Source organism: Arachis ipaensis, chromosome B9, assembly GCF_059453495.1.
Source record: "Arachis ipaensis isolate K30076 ecotype BB chromosome B9, ASM5945349v1, whole genome shotgun sequence".
Taxonomy (NCBI): Eukaryota; Viridiplantae; Streptophyta; class Magnoliopsida; order Fabales; family Fabaceae; genus Arachis; species Arachis ipaensis.
In genome coordinates this window covers 113,471,137-113,483,669 of record NC_142444.1, presented here as the reverse complement: position 1 = coordinate 113,483,669, position 12,533 = coordinate 113,471,137, and the positions used below count along the sequence as shown (strand labels likewise).

The following is a 12,533-nucleotide window of genomic DNA, read 5'->3' as shown; positions in this document are numbered from 1 at the left end:
TGATTCATGTGCAGATAGAATGGCAGAACCTAGGAGGATTACTCTCCAGGAAGCTGGAGCCCCAGATTTTACAATGCAGCCGTATCAAGTGCATCATCCAACTCTGGCTACAGATTTTGAACTAAAGACTGCACTAATCAACTTAATGCCCAAGTTTCATGGCTTACCTGCTCAGGAGCCCATTAAGCACCTCAGAGATTTTCAGACAGCCTGTTCTACTGTTAGGCGTCAGGGTACGAATGAAACTTCTTTTTTATTAACAGCCTTCCCGTTTTCTCTTGAGGGAAAGGCAAGGGAGTGGTACTACTCCCAACCTGAAGCGACTGTTACCAACTGGGATACACTCAGGAGAGAATTTTTGGAGAAATACTTTCCAGCTGAAGTTACAGATAGATTGAGAAAAGAGATCTCATGTATTGTTCAAGGAGAATCAGAAACTCTCTATGAGTACTGGGAGCGTTTTAAGAATCTTCTAGACGCATGCCTCCATCACATGATTGATAAGCTAGTGTTAATCAGCTATTTCACTCAAGACATGAAGCCTCGGGATAAAACTACACTAGATGGTGCTAGTAATGGTTCTCTAAAGAAGTACAAGACCGCAGATGAAGCATGGCAACTGATCAGTGACTTAGCTGAGTCTACTAGGAACCACAGGCACAGGAGCACCCATTCAAAAGCTGTTGCAGAAATTTCCTCTAGCACTGGGACTACTGCTCTTACACAGAGTATATGTGAGATGACCAACCTACTGAAGCAATTACAGTTGAATCAACAACAACAAGCTCAGCCTTCCCTACCGCAGCAAAGCCAACAGTTAGTACCCCAAAGAGTATGCGGAATCTGTGTTGACTATAGTCATTATACTGATGAATGCCCGCAGCTCCAACAAGAAGATAACACTGTGTCAGCTACTCATAACTTCTATGACCGCCCAAATCAAGGATACAATCAACAAGGCGGCAACTACAACCAAGGTGTGAACTATAACCAAGGATGGCAGGACAACTCCAACCAAGGTTGGAGGAAAATTTCCAACCATGGCTGGAGGGACAACTATAACAAAGGAGGCAGAGACAACAATAGAAACCAGAGGTGGAATAACAACAACAGATAGCAGAATCAGAACCAACCTTATAGAGCTCCTCACTTAAGACAATCACAAGGACCCCAGTAAAACCAACAACAAGTACCAAAAATCACTTATCCCACTTCCTCATCAAACGATGAGATGCTTCGTTCTCTTGCACAAGGACAACAAGACATACAGACTACACTGAAATCTACTCTAAATGGTCTGAATGCCACTTTACAAGCTCTCGCCGCCCGGATAGATTCGTTACCTACTTCCACAAACCAACCTTTAAACTCCAGTGGAATTTCTTCTCAACCCTTACCTAACCCCAAGGGTGGCATCAATGCTATCACTTTGAGGTCCGGAACCACACTGCTAGAGAGGAACCATGAGGAGGCAAGCCGAATAGAACACGCCTCAGCTGAGGATGTGATAGAAGTAGAAGATGCTGAAGAGGAAGTACAAGACAAGGTTGAGGAAGAAGTAGCTCAACAAAGGAATAACGCACCAAAGGATACTGAAGAAACAAGTGGCGCCATTCCTATCCCATTTCTACACCTTGCAAGGAAGTCCATAAAGCAGATGGAACTTGATCCCAAAATGGTAAAAATTTTCAAAAAGGTTGAGGTAACTGTTCCCCCTTTTGATGTTATTCAGCAAGTACCTAAATATGCCAAATTTCTGAAAGATTTATGCATTCATAAAGATAAAATTAATGAGTTAGAAACTATTCCTTTAGGTAGTTCTATCTCTGCTTTAATGGGAAGTATACCTGAAAAATGTAGTGATCCAGGTCCATGCATGGTTAACTGTACCATTGGAGGTGTAATATTTTCTGATTGCATGTGTGACTTAGGAGCGTGTGTTAGTATAATGCCATTGTCTATATATGATACTCTAAGGCTCTCTCCCTTAAAAAGGTCGGCAGCTCGTTTTGTATTAGCAGATAAAAGCATTATTACAGTAGTTGGAATTGCTGAAGATGTATTAGTGAGCATTAAGGGGCTCACATTTTTCATTGACTTCTATATCCTGGAAATGCCCCCTAATGACTCAGGAAAACCATCATCAATCCTGCTTGGAAGACCATTCCTGAAGACTTCAAAGTTCAAGCTGGATGCATTCTCAGGAACTTACTCCTTTGAGATAGATGGCAGAACAGTAAAGTTCAGTTTAAATGAAGCTATGAAGCACCCCCGGAAGATCATTCTATCATCCAGTGCGACATCATTCATAAAACTATATCTGAGGTTTACCAAGAAGAGTTAGAAGAGAAGCACATGGAGCAAGGTCCAAGTGTGGGGACACCTTTTGAACATAATGAAGACACATTACCATTACCACTAGCCCCGGATAATCCAGAACCTAGCCATGAGCAGAAATTAGAATTAAACCCCCTTCCTCCACACCTCAAGTATGCTTACCTTGAGGATAATCAGAAGTTTCCAGTCTTCATTGCAAGGGAACTCACTTCTTAACAAGAAGAGCAACTACTTAGTATGCTGAGAAAACATAAGAGAGCAATTGGGTGGAGCTTGGCAGATATAGTAGGCATCAGTCCTCAAGTTTGTGAGCACAGAATATATTTAGAAGAGGAATCAAAACCCATCCGTCAACCCCAAAGAAGATTGAATCCAATCATCTTAGAAGTTGTCAAGAAAGAAGTAACCAGGCTACTTGAAGCAGATATCATTTACCCCATCTCAGAAAGTAAATGGGTCAGTCCAGTACAAGTAGTGCCCAAGAAGTCTGGAGTCACAACAATAAAGAATGAGCATGGAGAGCTCCTGACAACTAGAGTGCAGAATTCATGGAGGGTTTGCATTGACTATAGGCGTCTCAACCAAGCTACTCGCAAGGATCATTATCCCTTGCCATTTATTGATCAGATGCTCGATCGCCTGTCAGGTAAATCCCATTATTGCTTTTTGGATGGTTATACAGGATATTTTCAAATTCATATAGCTCCTGAAGATCAGGAGAAGACCACTTTTACATGTCCTTTTGGAACGTATGCATATAAAAGGATGCCTTTTGGCTTATGTAATGCACCTGCTACTTTTCAAAGATGCATGATGAGTATCTTTTCAGATCTTATTGAGAACTGTATGGAAGTGTGTATGGATGATTTTAGCATATATGATGATTCATTTGACCTTTGTTTGGATAGTTTAGCTGGAGTCTTAGATAGGCGTGTTAGTTCAAACCTTGTATTGAATTTTGAAAAATGTCATTTTATGGTAAAACAAGGGATTATTCTAGGACATGTTGTCTCTAAAACTGGTATTTCAGTAGATCCAGCAAAGGTGGATGTTATTTCTAGTTTATCTTACCCCTCCTCTGTGAGGGAAGTCCGTTTGTTCCTTGGCCATGCAGGTTTTTACAGGAGATTCATTAAGGACTTCAGTAAGGTAGCATTACCTTTATCCAGACTGCTGCATAAAGATATCGAATTCGAATTCAGTGAAGATTGCATGAAAGCGTTTGATAAGCTAAAGATCGCCTTGACTCAAGCTCCGATTGTGAGAGGACCAGACTGGAGCCAGCAATTTGAAATTATGTGTGATGCTTCCAACCATGCAGTAGGAGCAGCATTGGCCCAACGCGAAGGTAAGGATCCTTTCGTAATCGCTTATGCATCTAAAACATTAGATGCTGCTCAATCTAATTATACTACTACTGAAAAAGAGCTTCTTGCTATTGTTTTTGCTCTGGATAAATTCTGAGCCTATTTACTTGGTACTAAGGTAGTAGTATACTCAGACCATGCAGCCCTAAAATATTTATTAGCTAAAAAAAAGTCCAAACCAAGGTTGATACGTTGGATATTGCTGCTGCAAGAATTTGATTTAGAAATTAAGGACATGAGTGGTAACTAGAATTTAGTGGCAGACCACTTGAGTCGCCTTGAGCACATTAAGGATGACTCCACTTTTATCAATGATACTTTTCCCTTTGATAGCCTGCAAGCAGTATCTTAAGTAGTTCCTTGGTATGCACCTGTAGCTAATTATCTAGTTAGCCATACATTCCCTCCAAATTTTAATAAACATCAAAGGGACAAGCTGAAAAGCGAGTCTAAATATTTTATTTGGGATGATCCATATTTGTGGAGATGTGGTGCTGACTAGGTAATTAGAAGATGTGTACCGTAATCAGAATTCCAGTCCATTTTAGAGGCATGCCACTCATCTGAGAGTGGAGGACATTTAGGCCCTCGAAGAACAGCTAGAAAAATCTTAGACTGTGGATTCTGGTGGCCTACTCTTTTTAAAGATGCTGCCGAATTTTGTAAATCTTGTTCCCCATGCCAAAGATTTGGTAATATATCCAAGAGGGATGAGATGTCTCAATAGATTATGCTTTTCTGTGAAATTTTTTATGTTTGGGGCATTGACTTCATGGGTCCATTTCCAAATTCTAATGGTTACCTTTATATACTGTTAGCTGTAGATTACGTTTCTAAATGGGTGGAAGCAATTCCTACCCGTACTGATGACGCTAACACTGTTGTTTCCTTTGTTAGAAACCATATTATCTATCACTTTGGATCACCATGAGCAATCGTGAGCGATCAAGGCACTCAATTTTGTAACAGGAGACTAACAGGATTACTGAAGAAGCATGGGATAGTTCATAAAGTAGCAACAGCTTATCACCCCCAAACCAATGGACAAGCAGAAGTGTCTAACAGAGAAATTAAATGCATTCTGGAGAAGATAGTAAAGCCTCATAGGAAAGACTGGAGTGCCAGGCTACAAGATGCACTCTGGACATATAGAACAACATACAAAACACCTATCGGGATGAGCCCCTTCCGCTTAATATACGGAAAGGATTGCCACCTTCTAGTAGAGGTGGAACACAAGGCCTTCTGGGATGTAAGGGAATGCAATATGGATTATGAAGAATCTGGTGCTGAAAGAGCAACTAGCAGAATTAGAGAATCTTCGACTAGAAGCATATGACAATTCCAGGCAATACAAAGAGAAGATGAAGGCTGTCCATGACAAGCACATTAAAAGGAGAGCATTTAGACCAGGGGAGTTAGTTCTTCTTTATAACTCCAGACTGAGGCTTATGCCAGGCAAACTAAGGTCAAGATGGGAAGGTCCCTATAGAGTAGAAAAGGCAGAGCCATACGGAGTTTTTCACCTGCGTCATCCTTCTAACCCCAAATTCTAAAAGGTCAATGGACATCGCTTGAAGCTTTATCATGGAGAGAAGATGAAGGATCACAAAGAGCTAGAGGTTTTCCTTTTGGAAGACCCACCAACAGAAGCAGAATGAGTCTAAAGACGTCCAACTTAAGGACGTAAAAGTAAAGTGCTAGGTGGGAGACAACCCACCATGGTATGATCATTCAGTTTAAGTCTTAGTTTTATTTTACTTTATTCTATTTTTATTTTTGTTAATGACTCTTCTTATAACCTCTACATATAACTGCATATAGCCTGTATTTGCATATGCATTCTGCATAAAAAAAAAAGAGAGAGGCACGCGACGCGCCAGCGTCGCTGACGCGTCCGCGTCATAGTGCATTAAAAACTAAAAAGGAGAGAAGCAGAGAGTCACGCGAAAGCGCGACTAGAGGCGTGCCTTAGGCACAAATATGCCCACGTGACCGCGTCGTTGACGCGTCCGCGTCATTTGAAAAATAGCCTACCACGCGTCCGCGTCACCCACGCGACCGCGTGACCCTGCAAAAATGACGTAAATGGGTGTATGGCAGAGAGTTATGGTGGAGTTGGGCTGGAAGCACTAGCCCTACCATGCGACCGCGTGACCCACGCGGCCGCGTCATTTTACAAATTGAGGCCATTCACGCGATCGCGTTACCCACGCGAACGCGTCACCCAGAGTTTTGGCAAATTACATTTCAAACAGAGAGTTGCGCGAACGCGAGGCTGCACTCGCGCCAATAGCACAAATCAAGCCACGCGATCGCGTGACCCACACGTCCACGTCACATGCGACGCATAGCTTATCCAGACCAGCGCCAACTATCTTATCTTTTCTTTCCAATATCTAAAACTTTTCTTTCCCTTATTCTTTCTTTCTTCTCTCTTCTTCCTTCCTTATTCTTTCTCACTTTTCACTTTCTCATCCCTTATTTTTCACATCCATTATCAAGGTTCTTTTCTTTCTTTCTTCCATCTTTACTTTTTATTATTTTTATTAATGTTTTCTTTTCCTCTTTCTTTTTACTTTCATTATCTATGTCCTTTCTTTTCTTTTCTTTTCCTTACTTTAATTGGTGTTAAAAATTTAATTGGGTGATTATTTACTTCTATAATTTGCTTGTGAGTTATTGTGGAATTGTTTGACAATTAATATTACTTCTTAAAAGGATTGCTTGCATGTTCAATTTAATACCTTCCATAACATCTTTATCATGCATGCTATGTGTTTGTGAAAAAGCCTGTATGGCATTGCACATTATTTCAAATTATTCTATTCTACTACTCTAATGCCTGTTTTTCACAAAACTCCTTTTATATTTTATTAATTAAATATAATTGTCAATACAAATAGGTTGTTAGTTTGAAAGGGTTGGTAATCTAACTTGGACATTGAATGCTTGATCTATGCTACTCATGCCTTTGCCGGCATGCCAATAAACATCTTGCATTCATTTGGCCTTACATGCACTTGCTATATTTCTATTGATAAACTTTTCACATGGATTCGCGACCATGTGTTAATGACATCCTTCTTTACCGTGCATTGAATATCACTTGTACCCTTCTCTTCCTTGCTCTAACCCTTAAGCTTTTAAAGTTACTTACTTTTTCCCTTTTTAGGATGGCCACCAGGAAAGGTAAAGAGAAAGCAAATCCCAAACCACTAGCAAGGAAAGGAACTAAAAGAACATTAGTGGCAGAGCCATCTTCAACAGTAGTAAAGCCCTCAGCAAAACGAACCAAGAGGATCATCAAGGTCGATGAAAAAGAAAAAAGCTTTCTCAGCAAAGGACACTGCACAGTTTCCTAGCCACTACTGTGAGCAGATGTTACTTATCCTGGTTGAGAGGAATTAAAATAACGAACACCTTCTCATCCTTCCGACCAACATTATTGAATTTGTTGAGCCCCGCATTGAGCGAAGACATTGGGGATTCCTATAGAGACAGTAACGACAGGTTAATCTATCATGAGTAGTTGAATTCTACTCCAATTTTCACATGCTAACCATGCAGTCTGTCTATGTCCGTCAGAAGCAAGTCCCCATAACTGAAGAGGCCAGTCAGCGAGCTTTAGATCTTCTCCCTGCTCCAGATGGATTGGACGCATTTCAAGAAGCCTCACTCAAGCGCCAGACATACCAATTTGACTGGGACGCCATTCTCAGAGTTATAGCACAACCTGGCAGCATATGGATATATGGATACCATCGATCCCGACCTAAAGGAATCTTAGCTTCAGCACTCACCTTGGAGGCTCGAGTATGGGCACAGATTATGTCCCATTACATCTTTCCGAGCATTCACGAGTCCTCCTTCACCGCAGACATGGCTGTTCTACTTTGGTGACCAGCACCTCAATTTACCAAGACACATTCGGCATGCTATGGGACATGTACATATTGCGGACAACCTACCTTTTTCAGCCTTAGTTTCAGATCTAGTCTCAGCAGCCGGAGTCTCCTACAGAGCTGGGGACACCAAGGCCATGATTCCATGGGATGATCAGTACGTCTCTAATGGGAAATATATCAGACCTCCAGCAGCCACTCATAGCCGGCCTGCAGAACCGGGCGAAGATATTCTTTCTTCTCCCATATCACAAGCACCCTCAACAAACCAACTGCTCCATCAGATAATTGAGAGGCTAGACCGGATTGAACAGAAAGGAAAGCAAAAAGAGCGCCGTAACAAGCGCAGATTTACATACCTCAAGGAGCTGCTTGTTGGTCACCACCCACCTAAAGAAGACCCAGACACCCCGGACTCCACTTCATTTACCAGCACAGGGTGCTATGACGGTTCCGATTGTGGAGATGCTGCTACTAGCCCCCCGTTGTTCCTGACTGATGGCATCGAGGACGGTGCAAAGCTTTAAGTGTGGGGAGGTCGGTCAGTACCTGACTTCTGGAGGTAATTTCTCTTCCTTAAACACCAATAAAATATGATATTTATTTTATTTTTCTTTTGTTAGGATAGAATAAAAGTGCATAGTAATAGGTTATTTGCATGCATATTCTAACTGGTTGAAAATAATAAGTTTCTTTTTAAGACCCTATTTTAAAAAAAAATTCACTAATTTAAATAAAAACTTTTGCGTTAAACTTGTTTAGAAAGTTGTATTTGGAACATAGTTAAAAGCTAGAACACACAACCTGTGAGACTTGAGCCTAATAAAATGGTTGCACTATTCAACCATAAAATTTTTATTCTTGTGTGTTTGCTTCTCTATGATTGTGATCTATATTTTGTTCCATCCTATATGTCCAATATTTAATGTATTATATGCATGCATAAGATTGAGGCCATTATTTTATTAACTCACTTACCCCAAATAGCCTACCCTTCTATTCACCTTTGTTAGCCAACTTTGAGCTTTTTAAATCCCCTTTATTCTATATTTTACCACATTACTAGCCTTAAGCAGAAAAATGAGTAATATCCCAAATTGAATCTTTGGTCAGCTTAAGATAGAAAATGTGTATCAATTAAAGTGTGGAAAGCTATGGAAACATTGGTTAATAAGGGAACGTGTCATGATAAAATGTTGGGAATTTGGGTACCTACTCATGTGAAACTAGAAAAATTAAAAAAAAATTCATGTGCATTGGCAATGTTATATTTATGCTTCAAAAAAAAAATCCAAAAAAATATTCAAATAAATAAGTAATTAGATAAATGAATAAGGGGACAAAATTACCCCACTGCTATGTTAAGTTTAATGAAGAAATCAATGCATATGTAATACATGTTAAGAGAAAAAGTTGATGCATGAGTGTGTGAAAAAAAAGTGGGAAGAATTTTGGGAAACCTAAGGATGATCTAAGAATAAAATAAAGTATGTATGTTAGGTGATAGCTTAGGTTGATCAAAGATTCAATTTATAGCTCACTTAGCCATATATATATCCTCACCTTTACCTTGGCCCCATTACAACCTTTAAAAGACCTCATGATGTTTGTATTGGTGCATTAAATACTTGTTGATTGGTTAGGTGAAGAACAAGGTTTAGAGAGTATGATTAGAGAAGAGTAGAGTGATTACCCTATACACTAGAGAGACTAGAGTACACATACACCATCAGTGAGGGTTCAATGCTTAATTCTATGTTCCCTGCTTTCATAAGATGTCTTTCTACAAGTTTACTTGCTTTTATTATATAATTTGAATGAGTGGAATTTAATTTATTTTTGTCTTGAAAGAACTTATTTATTTTTAACTAAATAGACAAAATTATTTTATCATATAGTTGCATTCATGATACATAGGTTGCATTACATTTCATGAGTCTTACTTTTTCCTACTCATTTGTTTTATCTCCTTAAGCTAAGCATGAGGACATGCTAATGTTTAAGTGTGGGGAGGTTGATAAACCACTATTTTATGGTTTATCTTGTGTTTAATTGAGTGGTTTTACTAAGTCTTCACCCATTTATTCATACTAATTACATGATTTTATATTTTCCTTTCTAGTATTGTTTTATGGTTGAAAACTTGCTTCCCAAAAATCTTTAATTTATATATTTTAATTCTCCTTTATACCATTCGATGCCATGATCCGTGTGTTAAGTGTTTCAGGCTTTATAGGGCAGGAATGACTTAGAGAATGGAGAGGAAGCTTGCAAAAATGGAAGGAACACAAGAAACTAAGGAGATGACCAGCGAACACTGACGCGCGAACATAGGTCACGCGAATGCGCGGAATGGAGAAAATCGCAATGACGCGAACGCGTGTCTGACACGAACGCGTGGATAGGAGTTTACACGAATGACGCGAACGCGTGAATGACGCGCTTGCGTGACAAGGAAAATCGCTGAATGACGCGAACGCGTGGACGACGCGTACGCGTGACCTACACGATCTGCATAATTAACAGAAAACGCTGGGGGCGATTTCAGGCCACGTTTTAACCTAGTTTTCGGCCCAGAAACACAGAATAAAGCCAGGGAACATGTAGAGACTCAACAAGCATCAACACACATTAAGATACATTCTTATTAGGATAGTTTTTAGGTTTTCTCTGCATTCATAGTTAATTAGTTTTATGCTTTTGGATATTGAAGAAGTCATTACCTCCGTTGAAGGTATTATTCTAGTTTGTTTACTTTGTCCCTTACTCTTTCATATCCTTGTTTACTTTATTTAAGAGTTACAATTGGAGTATTTTCATGAATTATTAGTGCAGAGAATTACTTTTCCTTTTAATTAATTTTAAATCCTTATTTTATTTAAATTCATCATGTCTTCTTATATTTTTATGAGCGTTATATTCATGTCAATGGAGTAGATTCCATACTTGACATGGAGGTTGATTAAAAGGAGACACTTGAGTTGGAAGGCTTACGTGTTGATTAATCTATACGTTGTTGGCTAGTTTTGTATTTACTAACGCTAGACCTTCCTAAGGAAGAGGACTAGGATTTGTGAATAAGGGTTAGCTTAATCACTTGACTTTTCTTTATTTAGTAAGGGTTAACTAAGTAAAAATAACCACCTCTTTAATACTGCACCTAAGAGATCCCAACAAGGATAGAACTTCTAATTAATCATTCCCCCAGTCAAGGCTTTTTATTTAGAATATCAATAATTATTCTTAGTGTATTTTCATTGCTTTAATTTACAACTGTTTAACTGTTCATTATTCAACTCTCAAAACTCTCAGAAAATTCCTAATTAATAAAATAGCATACTTTCTCGCAACTCGTTGGCAGACGACCTGGGATTCATACTCCTAGTATTTTTATTCTTGATTAATTGTTGTGACACCTTTTTAAATTGGTGAGGCAGATTTTAGCTGGTTAAGGGCTATACTTGCAACGTTGCTCTCTTATTTAAAAATCTCTTAATTGGCCTAACTTCTGCCACGACCCGTGGACTATGTTGGTAGAATTTCTCAATAAAATCCCGTTGCAAGTATAGCTCTTCCCAACAACAATACTCGAGTATCAAATTTAGAAGGAATTCGGTTATCACAAGTTCAACCCCAATAAAAGTAACCGAAGTATTCAAACCTCAGGTCGTCTCACAAGAAATGGGCAAACATGTGCTTCAACATTGGTTAGAAATCCGGGGTTGCAAGTCATGAGCAAGAAATTAAACTAGAAATCTTAACAAGCAAGTAATCTTGGAATGCAAGAAACTAATGCAAACAATTAGAACAAAATGTAAATAATTCCAAACTCATAAAATAACATCCAAAGTAATTCTATTCTAAACTAAACAATTAACTACAACTAAGATAAAACAATCAAGATTTTTGGGTTTTCAAATATGAATGACAAAAGCAACTCTTGGCTAGGCATGGGAATTGAGATCACTATCCTTGTCTAATAACCATATTTTGACAATTATGAGGAACCAAACTCATTAAGTCTATTCCTATACTTAGAGTATGTTAAATGGTTTGGTCAACATCAACCCATAAGGTCCAACCTAACTACCAATTAACTTGGTAGTAGACTAGTGTCAATGGCTATCAAATTGATCACTAAGGGTTCCCAAATCATCAAATCCATTAGACCCAATGACTCAAGCTTACCCAATTCCCTTAGCCTAGGCCAAGAGTAAAGAGAACTACTCCATAATCAAAGGAAACATTTCATCAAACACATGGTAAGCATTAATAAAAGATCTAATTAAATTTCAATTAAATTGGAACTAACAAATACCCACTATCAATTATCAACATACAATCACTCAAACAACACAATTAATCATGAAAATTATCAATACAACAATAACAAATCAAGATCTAAAAAATTCATGAAATGGGTATAAAATGACAAACAACAAAGAGACATAAAACTAACACAAGATCTAAACAAAATTATACTAGAGAATTCAAATTAAACAAATAAAACTAGTAATTAGCAAGATCTAATTCAGAATTCAACAAGGGAAGATCAAATTAAAGCTAGATCTAGAGAGGAACAAAGGTTTCTCTCTCTAGAAGAACAAAGAACCCAAAAACTAACTAAAATTGTGTCTAAGTGTAAAATGATTGATCCCCCCTTTCTCCTAGCATCCTTGGGTTTTTTCCATGCAGAAACAGCTTGAATTTGGGCCTGATGAGCCTCAGAAATTGCCAGGTACGATTTCCTTTAATGAGGTCACGTGCAGCTTCCCGCGTGTGCGCGTGACAAACCCCAATTTGACGGTTTGTTTTGTATTGATTTTTGGGGATTTTATCACCTTTTACCCATATTTATTCAAGAAATAGCATGGTTTTGTATATTCTCCTTTAATTGTGCTTGAATGTGAAAACATGCTTTTTA

General features: G+C 38.7%; 1 non-coding gene across 1 annotated transcript; it reads right to left on the bottom strand.

Annotated features, from left to right (window-relative positions):
- Positions 1-391: 391 nt before the first annotated feature.
- LOC148545959 (small nucleolar RNA R71) lies at positions 392-495 on the bottom strand. The gene has a single exon (XR_015901953.1). It is a non-coding gene; the product is annotated as a small nucleolar RNA R71 (small nucleolar RNA).
- Positions 496-12,533: the final 12,038 nt, after the last annotated feature.